Source organism: Sciurus carolinensis, chromosome 5, assembly GCF_902686445.1.
Source record: "Sciurus carolinensis chromosome 5, mSciCar1.2, whole genome shotgun sequence".
NCBI lineage: Eukaryota > Metazoa > Chordata > Mammalia > Rodentia > Sciuridae > Sciurus > Sciurus carolinensis.
The window spans coordinates 169,205,286-169,219,366 of record NC_062217.1 but is presented as its reverse complement, the minus strand read 5'-3'; the positions used below and the strand labels follow the sequence as shown (position 1 = coordinate 169,219,366).

The 14,081-nt window shown below is 54.6% G+C and overlaps 1 protein-coding gene across 5 annotated transcripts in view; it reads left to right on the top strand.

Annotated features, from left to right (window-relative positions):
* The first annotated feature begins 1,644 nt into the window (after positions 1–1,644).
* Chst15 (carbohydrate sulfotransferase 15) overlaps positions 1,645–14,081 on the top strand; it is a 71,746-nt gene continuing 59,309 nt past the window's right edge. Inside the window, exon 1 of one of the 5 annotated variants that reach the window (XM_047554040.1) lies at positions 1,645–1,807. The gene's annotated coding sequence lies outside the window, so the exon portion shown is untranslated. Of the gene's footprint in view, positions 1,808–2,167; positions 2,569–2,815; positions 3,564–14,081 lie in introns of those variants that run through there. The other 4 variants (XM_047554042.1, XM_047554043.1, XM_047554044.1 and 1 more) reach the window with 4 other exon arrangements.

The following is a 14,081-nucleotide window of genomic DNA, read 5'->3' as shown; positions in this document are numbered from 1 at the left end:
ATTAAGGTTGAGGGGGAAAAAATCACCCTCCAGTTAATCTTAGCCACGTGTATAAATACCTTTGGAAAGTCCCTGGTGGAACTCGTATCAAAGTGGCACCGTGATTTTACTTAAAAACAATTTGCTCCATGTCAGCTGTGATTTCTGACACCTGAATTTTGAAAGTCATCTGGGTGGGCCCAACGCCATCTCTATAACGGGGCATGTGTTTGCTTGGAGGAAAGAGAGGAAAGACCGCTGTATGTGTGGCCACAGAACAACGTTCCAAACACCCTTACAGGAGGGGATTTCCTCTTCGCTGTTTCCATAGAACCTTCCCTGTGTTTGCTTAAAGCCGCTGCGCACTCTGGTCTGACAGATGCATGGCCCAGGGCCTTCCTGGCAGACGCCTGCACAGCGCACCCTCTTTAACAGCAACCTGCACTGTGTCCCTGGTGCAATTACTTGCGTATATAAACCTCACTGAAAGGCAGGCTTTTCTTGGGAGCTAATAAATAAGCCCCAAAGCCACAACACGTGTAAGACCTAGAAAAATGGCCTCATCATCTGTTGGGAATTGTGAACCCTGCAAAAAGCAGCTCGTTGTATTTTCAGAAAAAGGTTTTTGTTTAAAAAAATAATAAAGAACAAAAATCACCAAGTGGAGTCTATATGGAAAAAGCAATCTAGTCTGAGATTCTAGGGCTGGTCTCATTGCTGCATTAATCCTTCTTCACAGATTTTATGTAAGAGGCATTATTTGCAGGAGAACAAGACAGGGTTTTAAAGAACCCCAGTCTCATCCAGGGTTCCCATCTGCAATTATAATCCTCTGATTGTGACCTCTGAATTAGTTGCCATGGATGCCGAGCAGAAGTTTACCACCTCAGGGTCATACTAGCTTCCAAGGGATAAGATGAAGCCTCAAGCAATAAACAGAAAAGTGGGGGAAAGCACTGTCAGGACCCACCGTTCACACCTGGGCCAGCACTCTACAGTTTAGGAAGCACTTTTCTGATTGCTTTAAGGAACAGGGTGCTGGCCTCTGGCCATGGGAACAGGGGCAGGCCAAAGACTACAGAAACATCTCTGTTCCTTGGACCTCAGTTCCCTAGGTAGGCTTGGTGTTGCAAGAGACCGAAGCTGGTCTTCCAGTTTCAGGCGTCTCCATTTAGGATGCTGTCTGCAGCGGGGAATCCACCACTGGAGCCATCCCTTGCCCCCAGGGCTGCCCAGGTGGCTCCCTAGAGCAGCCACCTTCAGGTCACTGCAGTAGGCAGTGCCACTCCAGGACCCGCAGAGCCTTACCTCCAGCAAGAGGCAAATCAAATACGATGGGCCAAGGAGCCAGACCAGCCTTCACAGGATGCAAAAATACAACAGAGGGCGCCGAACCCACCAGCGCCATGGCCTTGAATATCAATGTATGGGCTGGCTCCAGACCGCCAAGTTCCTTAAAAATGTCTCTGGCAGGGGGTCACTGCCAGACTTTCGGGGTTTCGGTTTGCTATTTGCAACCACCACATCACACAAACAGTGTTTACTTGGAAGGGGAGGGGGCGGAGACCAAACCCACCGCTCGGCGCACACGCCTTGATCTCACATTCCAGACTCGAGCTGATGTGTGTCAGCGCGACATGGGGCGGGGGGAGGGTTCTGTTCGGATGTTTCATTCGCCATCTGCACGTCACTCCCAAACTTTTCCTCCCAGCACTCGGGGAGTCAGGTTGACGCGCCCTGGATGCGGGGCTCCAAGCGCGGGGCTGGGCGCGCTCCCGCGGAGCCGGAGCTGCAGAGGAGGCTTCCGGGCGGATCTCGGGCTTTTCAGGTACAAGTTGGGCGCTAGGTGCCGGGATGGGGGCGGCAAGCAGCGGCGGGCGAAGGTCTGGCTTCGGGCTCGAGGCTCCGGCGCCCCTCTGCGGGTTCGGGCCGGGCAGCGCCGGCGGCGGCCTGGGCTGGGCATTCTGAGTCCGGGTGGCGGAGGCTGCGCGCAGTCTCACTCCCCGCGGCGCTCCCGGCGCGAGGCGGCGGCGGCGGCCCAGGCAGACAATGAACTTGCGAGCGCGCCGAGCCAAGGCAGATTTGGGCCCTGCGCCCCTTGGCCCGGCCTCCCCGAAGCTTCTGCGACCCCCGGCGGGAGGCATCCTCTCGCTGCTGGTCTTGGCCGCGCTCCGGGAGCCCGGTGCGCTTGGGGACCCTGCAGGAAGGGCTGCCCGTTGGCTGCGCGGGGCTCACACGCCCCCTCCCTACCCCGAGAGGATGTGGCCCGAGCTAGCGGACTGGGGACCTGGCGGTGGCGTGGTGGCGCTGTGGAAAGCTGTAGGCTGGCGGAGGACGCAAGCTGCGGGGCACGCACTGGCCGGCTGTCCCGCAGAACCAACCGGTCCAGGAGTAGGAATCGGGGCGCCCCTGCGCTGCCACCATCGGGAACTTGCAGAGGACGGACGGACAGACAAGAGTGATTTCACCGTGCAAGTGCGCCTTGGATAGTGTCGGGGACTGAAATTCCCCCGGCCGTGCGTGCCTCACCCCCGATCCCGCCCCCAGTACACTTCAGGGAAGTTTCCAGGCGCGGCCCGGGGCAGGTAGGTAGGCATCTGCTTCTCTCTCTCTCTCCCTCTGACTCGGAGCTCCGGCTCCGAGCCACCTCCAGAATCTCAGCTTGTCCTGCAGCCACTCTGGGCGGGAAGGCGGAGAGTCTCTGGCGCCGACGCTTCTGGGACCTGGGTCCGGGAGAGGGGACCGGGGGATGGGCCTGGGAGGAGACGAGGGCGCAGCTGAGCCCCGCGCGGCCTGAACTTTTGCTCCCCGCCTTTGCTCCCCGCCCCCTCCCTTCGTCCCCAGTTCCCTCCCCGCGCCCCGCCGCGTCCCCGGAGGCGGCGTGACTCGAGAGTTGCCGGCGCTTCTCCGCGGTGTCCCCGGCCAGTCTGGGCGCGGCGAACCGAGCGAGGCAGGTCTGAGCCGCGCGGTGGGCGGCAGCTCGGAGTCCCGGCTGCAGGCTGCGAGTCCGGAAGGCAGCGGCCCCGGCGCGGGGGCGACGCTGGCGATCGTGATGGAGAGCGAGTCCGTTGGACTGTGTCTGCCAGTGGAGATGAAGCGGTGACTGGGTGCCTGGTGGCGGCGGGTCGTGGCGCAGCTGACCCGGGGGAGCCCTCTGGAATCGCGGATGGAGGAGCCGAGGTGAAGGGAGCCCGGCCTTCCCGGGAATGAATGGGGAGCTGTGGAAGCGCCTTCCGACTCCGGCTCCGGCTCCGGCTCGGGGAGAACCTACTGGGCGACTGCGCGCCAGTGTGTGCGTGTTAGGATTCGGAGCCGCCTGGGTCGAGGCACCTCTGTTTGACTGCCGGGTCGCCGTCAGAGTGCCCACGGTTGCTTACCCGGGAGAGGTTGGCGTAGCTGGAACAGCGGGTATAGATGCCCAAGAATCAGGCTCGGTTGCCGGCTGCCAGCCCTAGATGCCGGCTCCCCAGGAAGGCAGTGAGGCTGGGGGCTGGGACCGGCTCCTGCGGGAGGTAGGCTTCCCGGTCTCTCCAGGGGCTGGAATCCTCTGTGACAGCTGGGCTTCGTCGCCATGTTCTCCTCGGGTAAGTTAATGGCATGGAGTTTTCCAGAATGAAGTTGTGGTTCCAGGAAGTCTCACTAAGGCATGTGGACAGCAGTTCCGTGAAGTGGAGCCGGAGGGCTGGAAGTGCCCCAGCCCCTCTTACCAACTGTGGTTCCTGTGTGGTGCAGCCTCTGCTCTGGATCAGGGTAGCCACCTAAAAAGGCCCCCCTGAGGTTGCCCAGGAGGAAACAGGCCTAGACCATTGCCCAGAGTTTCTTTTGGACCCTCCCTTACCATCCTCCTCAAACTCCACCACCACAGCAATGGAAAGCAAGGGACCCTTCCTCTCAGAATTCGACACTTTCTGATTTTTATGAGTGCACGTGCAGCCAGGATCTCTTGATCAATACATGCAGACACACAGATCAGATATGATTTTGTTCAAAATAGGATGAAATAAAAATGCCTTGTAATTAGGTAGTTTTTACCAAACAAGTTTTTCTCCCTGATGAAGGACAGTCTGAAAGGAATTCGTTTTGCTTTGTGTTGTTTCCTTCCCTCCTGGATGAGGAAACGGAGCCTGTGTTCTGTACCAGGCCACAGGTGAGCTGAAGTGGAGCTGCCGGGTCAGTCTTCCCTCCAGTGTCCCCCTTCCTAGGGTGCCCATTGCAGGGGTCTCTGAAGGAACCTGGTGTCCTTCTCCCTGTGGGCTGCTGCCAGTGGGGCAGGGAAGAGGCATGCAGGATATCGCATGGTGGCAGGGAGGCTGTCCTTTGATGGTTATAGCACGTGACCTCCTGTCCTGACAGGGCTCAGCACGGTTACCCTGACTGCAGTTTCCTTCCACTCATTTCTCCTCCCCTGTTGCTGCTTCCCCTGGCCCCAAAGGTGAGGTGTCAGAAGAGCCATGTGACTTTCCTCATATTTAAGAGAGAAACAAGTCCCTGCCTGGGGAAGAGGGATGTTTTCATGGAAGTTTGGGGCAGGCGGGAAGCGGACTCTGCTTATTAGTGTCTTGAGAAGGAGCAGGAAAATAACACCAGGTGAGCTAGCTGAACCCCAGAGCCCGGCCAGCCGGGCTGCATGAGGGGGAGCTATAGATCAGTGGGCGGAGGCCGCTGCAGTTCAGGCCACTGGAGGAGGTGGGTGGGGAGGTATCTTGAACAGGCGAGCACTGTCCCCTCACAGGGGCACCCTCCTCTCAGCTCCAGCCAGTTGGGAGAAAGCGGAGTTGACAGGTCTTGTCAATTTTCAAGGCAGTTCTCCGGCCTGGATTTTGAGGTACGGCCTCAAATTCAAGAAGTATGGAAGAAGGGCGGGGGCGAGAGCCCTTCCCAGAGTCCAGGGCTTCACCTTGGGCCCTGTGTTTATATGTCAGGAGGGTGTCACATGGTATAGAGGCAGGAGGCACAAGTGGACACAGGAATCACCCTCTGCGGGCCCGGGGACTTGAAGGCTGCCTTTCATGCCGGTGGCTGGTGGGGCAGGATGAGCCCACTGGGGTTCACCGCAAGCCTGCACGCCAGGCCTTGAGGGGCTGATCCACGAACCCCACTGTGTGGACAGAAAGCCTCTGCAGGAAGCTTCTCATACACTTTTATCCAATCAAATGTATCCCATAGTTGAATTTCTGGGGAGGATACTGTGAGGATAAGACAAGCTGGGACCCATCCGTCCTAGGAGGGGACTGATGAGTGACCTGAGCTGCAGTTAGACCTGGAGGGACAAAGCTGAGAAGAAGGGTAAGGACAAAGCACAGCAAGTTCAGGGGAAGGTGGGTTGAGTGGAGGTCTCCCTTGCCACACGTTGGAATCAAGGCTCAGAACAGCAGAGCGACTTGCGGGGTTCACACAGCTGGTGAGCAGAAGGTCAGCCCCCGCCTCAGCTCCGGCTCCTAGACAGGCTCCCTAGCACCGCTGTGCTGGTCCGGGGCCTCTTACAAACTCCCAGACGAGCGGACGCTCCCTGCAGTTGGCAGCTGTCCATCTTCCTGACCCCCTCCCTGTCCCAGGGCCTCAGTAGGGCCAGGATTACAGAGATGCCACTTGAGGGCCATTCGTGTAAGAGAGGAGTTGTCTTAGATTCCTAAAAGAAACTACTTTTAAAAGTCATAGCTGGCTTGGGAGTGTCATTCCTCTGAACAATCAGCCAAGGGACATGTCTTTAGCCCTGCTTTAGAAGTGACTCTTTCAGTTGCTGGTGAGAACTTTGCAACCTTCTCCCCTCTGCTCTGGAAATTGGGGAACTCAGGTAGGATATTGTTACTTCAAAGGGTAACTTTGTTCCCATGTAGTGAATAAAGAGATCAAGTTCGTACCCATCTGGCTGAGTACCCGGCGCTGTTCAGATTTGCATGATGTATTTCTTTATTGTTCTCAAGTATTAGGGTCTGATTTCCCCACTGAGAAGGCTTTCCTTTTAAAACAAAGCACCAGGACAAAGTAATGGATGTGTAGACCTGTGTCCCCACAGACAGGATGAGGCAAAAATGTGATGGTTCCCTACATAGCACATCCAGTCTCACTATCCAGGAGGGAAGGTTAAGGATTGGTGTTGGTTTGGGCCAGCACAGATTTTTTTTTTTTTTTAATATGAAAGTTGAGAAGGAAGGTGTTTGATCATAATAGCTGTCACAAACTGTGTCCCTACAAGTTCACAGCTGGCCTTGTGCCGGGCATGTCCTACAGGTGTATCCCCTGCCTCCCTTGGAGGGCTGGGAGGCTTCTGGAGGTCCCAGGCGTCAAGCTTGTGGCCATCCAGCTGCGCAGGAGGAAGGAGCAGGGCTGACAGTGGAGGAAGGCGGGACGGGGTGGGTGGGAGGAGGATGACGATTAGGGCTCCAGAAGGAAAAGGCAGGCGTGAATCAGCAAGTGGGGAGGGTGGAGAGGTGTGAGTGGGAAGCCGTTTCTCGTCTTTGCAGAATTCCGAGGGATGGGGAGGAAAGGGGAGCTGCCGGCTGCTGCTAGCAACCGCTACCTGCAGGGTTTGTGCGTCCCCGCTAGGTGCAGCCCTGGGCAGGTGCACGGGGACCGGGAGTTGGCACTCAGCACGAGGTGGCACAGCACTGAGATCAGTGGGCGAGGCTGAACTTGTGCAAGTCAGAATTACATAATGCTGCTCACTGGGGCCTTGGAGGGGCCTTGGGAAGGAGCAGAGGGAGCTGGTTAGCCACCTGGAGGTTGGAGTCCCCTAGGATGGCGGCACCTCCCTCTGGCTCCCATGCCTGTGTCCCATAAGAGTTAAGCCCCACCAGGTACTTGACACAGTGGCTGGTATACCATAAGTGCTCAGTAGACATTCATTCTTGTGGCATTCCTCCCCGGGACTCTGGCCCCATGCTCCCGGCCCAGGGCTGCGGCTGGGGGAATGTGCGGACCCTGCAGATGGCTGCTGCAAAGAGCAGCCCACACCTCCCCGCTCCTCCACACTGCTTGGAACTCTGCAAAGACCAGAAACTAACTGTCCAGCCCGGGGTCAGGCTGACTGTGCTCCTGTTTGATGCAGAGGAGAGTAGTCAGCTTCCCCCTGGAAATGTGCTGGTGTGACTCAGTGGAGTGTCACATCTTGAGTCCCTCTCTAAGATTAAAAGCGTCCTGAGCAGGGCTGTTGGGGGCCTTCTGGCCAGGGAAGGCACTTCCTGATACCTATTTTCCATTTCTAGATCTCATCCTGGTCTGGGCCTTTTAGGTTTGTGAAAAAACTAAGGCTGGCAGATCCTCAAAAGCAGAGGTGTTATTATAATGAAAACTTGGACTCTTTCCAGAATTGTGTTTGTGGAGAAAATATTGAAACAGGCAGCCCCATCACCCCGGAGCCTGGAAAATACCCCAACATGGGTGAATAATTAGGTGCAGGTCGGTCCCAATTACACTTTTCTTACGCTATGCTGGAACCTGGTGGTTCAACATTTTCTCTTGAAATGGAATGTGTGCCTGCTGGGCCCTTTTGCTCCCTGTGGTCAAAAAGATAGTGGCGTGGCTGCCAGGAAGGAAGATGGGCCAGAACGGAGCTCTGTCCTGCTTCTTTGTGTCCTTGTAGGTAACTGCACTGTGGGACTCGGCCCATGGCACCTTTCCCCTGAGTTCCAAACCTGCATTTCAGAGAAGGAAAGAAGGCGAGGTGTAAGGTGTACTATTAATCTCGCTCTTACTGAAAGGGGCGTGGGAAGTAAGCTCAGCCAGCATTTCCCTCCAGCAAGGTTCGGGGCAGATGCTCTTGTAACCCGGGGTGGGATCCTGCGGGCACTCAGAGGGGCTGCCTAGTCATTGGGCCGATCCTGGGCTCCTTGCCGATTTGGGCTTGCGTCTCACCCTAGGCAGGTGGCTTCATCTCGTGCTTTGGTTTCTTCGTCTATAAAATGGGATTGATTCTACTTTGTCGGGTGGTGTAAGTACTAGAAGTGGTATGATTTAGGGTTCAGGGGAGCTCCCCAAATCCACCCACTTTTTTGACCCTTATGAACCTGCAGAGAGCTAGCTGAAGAGGAAGACAGGCAGAGATGGAGTGTGATGTTTGCAACCAGCGGGGGAAGGGCTCGCTCACTGTGGGGCCCGACGGGGCTGGGATCTCCCTCAACATGCCTGGGAAGGTGTAGACACCTCCAGGTATAGACAGCTGGAGAGTTTGCAGGTGGAGTTCCCTCCTCTGCCAGGAAGTAGTGAAGTGCCGAGCCCAGTGCCTGGTCCACGTGGGGGCTGATGAGTGACATCTCTGAGGGATGCCATGGGCAGGGCAGCCAGTGTGTACACGGTGTGTCAACCCCATGTTGTCCTCTGCTATGGGAAATCATCTGACTTTAAATTAAAGAAGATTGTGTCTCACTCCTTGGCAGACGGGACTGATTAGCCGAATCAGATAACGATCCTGATTATGGTGGACCTCAAGACTGAATTCCAACTTGATCCCAGTTTACCTGGAGGGGAGCTAATGGCTGACTGCTGCCCAGGAACATCTTCTGTCCCGTTGTCCTTGCCCGTTCCCCCTGCCCCCCATCACTGGCCTGCACTTCTGCTAGGTTGGGCCGCATTTGCAATGAGTTGGCTGAGCAGCCAGGCCTGGATTTGGCTGCATTCAGGTCCCTGGCCCTTCACCGGGCACCCCCAGCATCACTGCCTTTATCCAAGTGTAATCCTCCTCTCTGAGCTTCCGCGGTCCCACTCTGTTGTGTTTCTCAACTTTGAACCTGTCCCACGTGGTGCCGTGCTCCAGTTTCCTGGGTGCAGCCTGCCATTTATGGACTTGACGCATCCTTTAAAAATGACCCTTCCGAAGGCCGGTTTCTCCTGGAGATTCTCCCCAGCGCACCCAGAAGACAGAGAGGGGTCCTGGAAGTGGGAGCAGCACGCAGGAGAGCTAACACTCCCATTAAACTTCCAGAGGAGGCCAGAGCCTAGTGTAATGACCTTGGACTTCCTGGCGTCGGGTTTTGGGGCTATTAAAAGGCAGTAACCACAGCTTTTTTGTGTCCTGAGAGTCTAAGGGGAAAATGCTGTGGAAATTTGGTCAGCATTTCAAGAATAGGAACAGGAGCCATCTACTCGGGCCAGAGGCTGGGGCTCTACACGTTTCTTATAGCTGGTATAAATAGCTTGTCTTTATGTTCCAGGCTTCTTTGTTTGGAATGTAAATATTTGCATTACAAATACAAAGTATGTCCTGGTGTGTATTTTTAGTGACCATAATTTCTAAACCCCAAATCAGACTATTGGTCTACAGAGGATTATTTTCTCCTGATTTGTGAACCTGTTTATATAAAGAGTCTTCCAAATGTACACACACCAAACCATGTTTGCTTTGTGCGCATGAGGGGTCTCCAGGCTGCCCGGGAGTCGGGGCAAGGGGTGGTGTTTCTCAGCCACCATATGAATCCTCTGTCTGTTGAGTCATGCCAGTTTGGGGGATTTGGGATCCTTGGGTAACTCCTGAGTCCTGTTTTTTAGATATCGAGGTGGGGCTCAGCCGCTGCTGGCTGACCTCTGTGTCTTGTGACGGACGCTTCATCTCAGAGCTGCTGCTGTTGCTGCTTTTGGAAGCAGCTGCTCTTTCTGTGGCCCGGTGGCTCGGAGGATGCGCTCACCGGGACCAGTGTTGAGTTAGTTTTGAGTTGTCCTGTGAAGAATAACCCAGACCTGCCTGCTCTCTGGGTGGGAGGCTGGGGTCTGCCCTCTGCCCTGTACTAGGGTGGGATTCCTGAGACTCTCTGGGGTCGCCCTGGCTGAAACCATGGCTGGGTGAAAAATGGTTTCCCTCCATCCTTCTGGGTTCCTTGACTGGGACACAAATTAAATTGATATAAGACTGATGAACAGGGGAAAAACCATATTCAATCACACACACACACACAGGAGTCCCTCAGAATAGGAGAGTGGAAGAAGCATAGGGGTGGTAGAAGGGTCCTGAGCTGGACCCAGGAGGAGGGACTGGGGCTCCTGGGGGTGGCCACACAGGTCATAGGAGGGCGAATAATGGTTGTCTTGTTATGCAGATAACATCTCTCAGGGCAGCCAAGTGGTCCTGGAGAGGCCCTTAGAAGAATAGGTTGGAGTGTCAGGGTGCTGTGTAACCTCTGGCCTCCGTTTCCCTGATCCCAGTTAATCTTCCCTGGCTGGCGACAGCCTGGGAGGGACTCAAGGCATTGAGTTTCTGCTGGAGGATCCTCTTTAGGCAGATAAAGGGCTTAGAGAGAGCCTCTGCCTGCCACTTCTTCCCCAAGTGGCCTCAGGTCAAAGGAATCAGCCTACCAACTGGAATATTTGGGTGATAGTTGCTGAATTCCTCAAAACCCTCCTGCCTAGCCAGGCATGGTGATGTGTACCTGTAGCCCCAGGCTCCTGGGAGGCTGAGGCAGGAGGATCACTTGAGCCCAGGAGTTTGAGACCAGCCTGGGTAAAAATGGAAACAAAAGCAAAACCCTGTGGCCCAGAGGCTCAGACGAAGGCTGGGGCATTACAGGTCAGGGCTGGGGCATTAGAGGGCTGGCTGGCTCACTGGGGGCGGGTGACCTGACTCTCTACCTGCAGCTTCCCTCTCCTCATAGCTTGAAGTACAAATGAGGGAGAGCCAGGATCCTGTTAAGGGACCCCCAGGACCCCTGCTCCCAGCTCTGGCCCTGGCACTGACCCTTTGTGAGACTGGAACCAAGGGCTGCCAGTGTTCTTACCTCCCAGTTACCCATGTCCCTTCCCCTGGGTGGGGACAGTTCCTCCTCCATCCCACTGAAAGCAGGTGACTTAGGACCGGGAGTCCTCCCATCTTTCCTTCTCCATTGCTACCTTGCGACCATCAGAAGTGTCCAACATTTTTCTTCTTGCAAACCTTTTCCTCACTGGGGTCCCAGGATGCCAAAGCACAGCAGGATAGTGGTCCAAGGGGAGAGGAATGGTGAGTTCTGAGTTCGAGACCCACCTTGGGCTGTCCACTGTCAAACATGGAACGTCTCCTGTTCGGTTCAGTGAACACACCTCTGGAAGACATTCCATGGGCCTGGGAACAGAGCCTGAGGGTCCTGGGTGTTACTGCACTGTGGAAACACGTCATTTCCTTTGCTGCGGTCACCCTTAGCCTGATCTACGATGGATGGTGCGACCCTCCTCATTGTCATGGATTTGGATAAAGATCATGTGTTCCAGAAAGGCCCCGTCCGATGCCACATTGAGCCAGTAATTCGAGTGCATTATATTGAGAGTCAGAGGACAGAGCTGCTGCAGTTATTTATCAGTAAGAATAACTGAGGGGACAAAAGGTTGTGCCCGTTAATGAGAATGGCATCAGTCTGACATTTTGTGTCGTCCTAACTCTGAGAAGCTATTTATACCCACTCGATAGTTTCGGTGAGAAATTAGATAGGGGAGGACATGCAGAGGAGGGGCCAGGAGCAAGTGGCTGCCATCTCCCACCACAAACGTCTCCCTGGACAAGAAGATCATTGGCTAGTGTGTTGGCAGGGAGGCACCCATGGATGCTTTGCATCGGGCACAGTTTGGCTCAGAATCAGAAAAATGTATAAAAAGCAGACGAACCTCCAGGTGCCATCTGAGTGGTAGAAAACAAATTTGCTCTCGGCTGTTAAACTGAAGCAAATCAATAGAAAATTGCAGGTCTGCCCAGTTTTGAGTCAGTGGCTTTTTGGTTTATAGGAGGAAGACTCACCCACCGAAAATCACCTTTGGATCCATTGGGAAGCTGTGGAACTGGCTAGTTTATACATAAAAGCAAGGCTGTCATCTGATTTGCTTTATAAATCACACAAGAGACTTTCTGAGCTCATTCAACCTACTCTTTCTTAAGCAGCTTTATTGAGATAGAATTCACACGTGGTATAATTGGCCCGTTTAAATTGCGCATTTCAATGACCTTTGTAAGTTTACAGGTACGGGCACTTATCACCACAGCCCATTTTAGAGCATTTCATCCTCTCACAAAGAAACCCTGCACCGTTTAGCTCATACCCTCCCAAGTCCTCATTCCTCCACTCTTCCCCAGTCCTGGGCCATCACAGATCTCCTTGCAGCAGCCTCTGTCAGTTCCAGTTCCTCCATCCTGGACCTTCATGGGAACAGAATCATGTAGATGTGGTCACTTTGCTTGGATAAGCAGTTTATTCACGTGTACTGCATTCCTTTTTATGTCCAAATAATATTCCACAGTATGGCTAGACCACAGTTTCCTTTATCCGTCTGTCCATTATCGGCAGGTGTTTCTGTTTCCACATTTTGGCTCTTACCCATGAGGCTGCTGTGAGCATTTGTATACAGGCTTTATTTGTGTGAACATGTTTCTGTTTCTAGGGTTATAATTTTTGAGATGTTTTTTCTTTCTTCTAATAATAAGATTTATTGATTTATTTCTGTTTCCCTGGTCCTAGAGAACTCTTGATTCCCAAGCGGGGTCCTAATTGGCCTTGCTGTGATCTTAGCTGAGACCCTGAATAGTTGGAATTTTAGAGTTGGAAGTGCCTCAGATGAACATAGTTTAGAGACCTTTTATGGCTGGGGAAACCGAGGCCCGGAGAGACCACACACGGTCAAGTCTTGAAGTCACAATTCAGTGACTCTCCACATTCTCCCAAGCTCTTAGTAAAACCCCAGGCTGCTTCTTGACTGGCCTGGGGCACAGGTCAAGGGTGGGTGGACAGATGGTGGCCCTCTGCCCCAGCCCACTGTCCAGCCTTCCCTGACCTGACAAAGGCCGGGGAACGCCTCATCCTCCGCCAGCTGCCAACAAGAGCTGTAACTTGTGGCGCCAGCATCTTCTAGTTCTCCGTCCCCTGCAGCAATGGGAGGCCAACCGCTTATCCGGGGAGTAATTAAATTAGGAACCAATTCAGAGAATGAAATTTTATCTGATCTGGCCAAGCCCATAAATAAGGGGCTGTGAGGGTGACTCCAGGGTACATTATGAAGTTGTTTTTCCAAATTTTGTGCTGGGCTAAAGGCACTGAAAGAATTCTGTGGGGCCCACGTTGGAGGCCTCCTGGGGCCGGGGTACAGCCCTGGGGGCTTGGCTGTGTCCCCAGACCAGCCTTCCGAGCCTCACTTGAGCCCTCACGAGTAGGTGACATGTTTTGTGGCTGATGCGCTCGGCTCAGGAGGCGTGCTCAGGAGCAGCCCCTCGGAAGCAGCTAGCGGGAGGTGGTGAGCGCTGGGCCACCTGTGGTGCCCTGTGCCCAAGACTAGGGACAAGACAACAAGTCAGAAACTGGCCCCAGGAGATGGGAGGGCAGGGCACGGTCTAACTCTAGGTGGGCAGATGTGCAGAGAAGAACACAGCGGCGAGGCCCAGAGGGCCTGCCAGTGTCGCAGACTGTTCTAGACGTGCTCTGAGAGCTGGAGGGGCACATCTGGGAGAGAGAAGTCCAATCGTGATGAAATGGCAAAGGCGGATAAAGTACTCTGTGATCTGAGAAACCAAGGCTTAGGGACCAGCTCAGGGAGGGAAGAAGACCCTACTACCCCTGAAAGACCACCATGTGGCTTCCTCCTGCTCTAGGCAGGATTCCGCCCTAAGATCAACCCACAGACCCTGGCGTCTCTACGGAGATGTGCTGGGCGAGATGGGGAGTCACGTGAGCGACCATGAGGACAGCCATGCACTCCCGAGGCTGAAGGGAAGCACGGGAGGGTGTCGCTGACTCTGTGTCAAAGGAATTTTGACAGTGTTGAGGGCCCAACCAGTGTCACCTGGGAAAAGGTGGAAGAGGAAGAGGAAGGTGGATAAAAACCTGTCAAAAAGAAGATCCTCATGGATTGCACCCTCGTGTAGCAAGTGGCTGCCAGTCAGGGGCTGCCCTGGAACCCCCATGGGGCTTTTGAAAACAAACACACATCCTCTGGTCGCCCCTGCCTCAGACCCTCAGGGGTGGGTGCTGGGCTTCTGTGTGTGCGTGCGTGTGCTTGCGTGTGTGTATGCACGCACACCCGTGGACCCATGTGCTAAGAAAGCACTGCTAGAACTTAGCAGTGGTCATGGCCATTGTTTGGAGGACCTTTTCCAGTTCTTCCACAGTGAAGCGGAGGGGCAGGCGTCAGCACAGTGACCTCAGCGACAGCCTCATTCATCT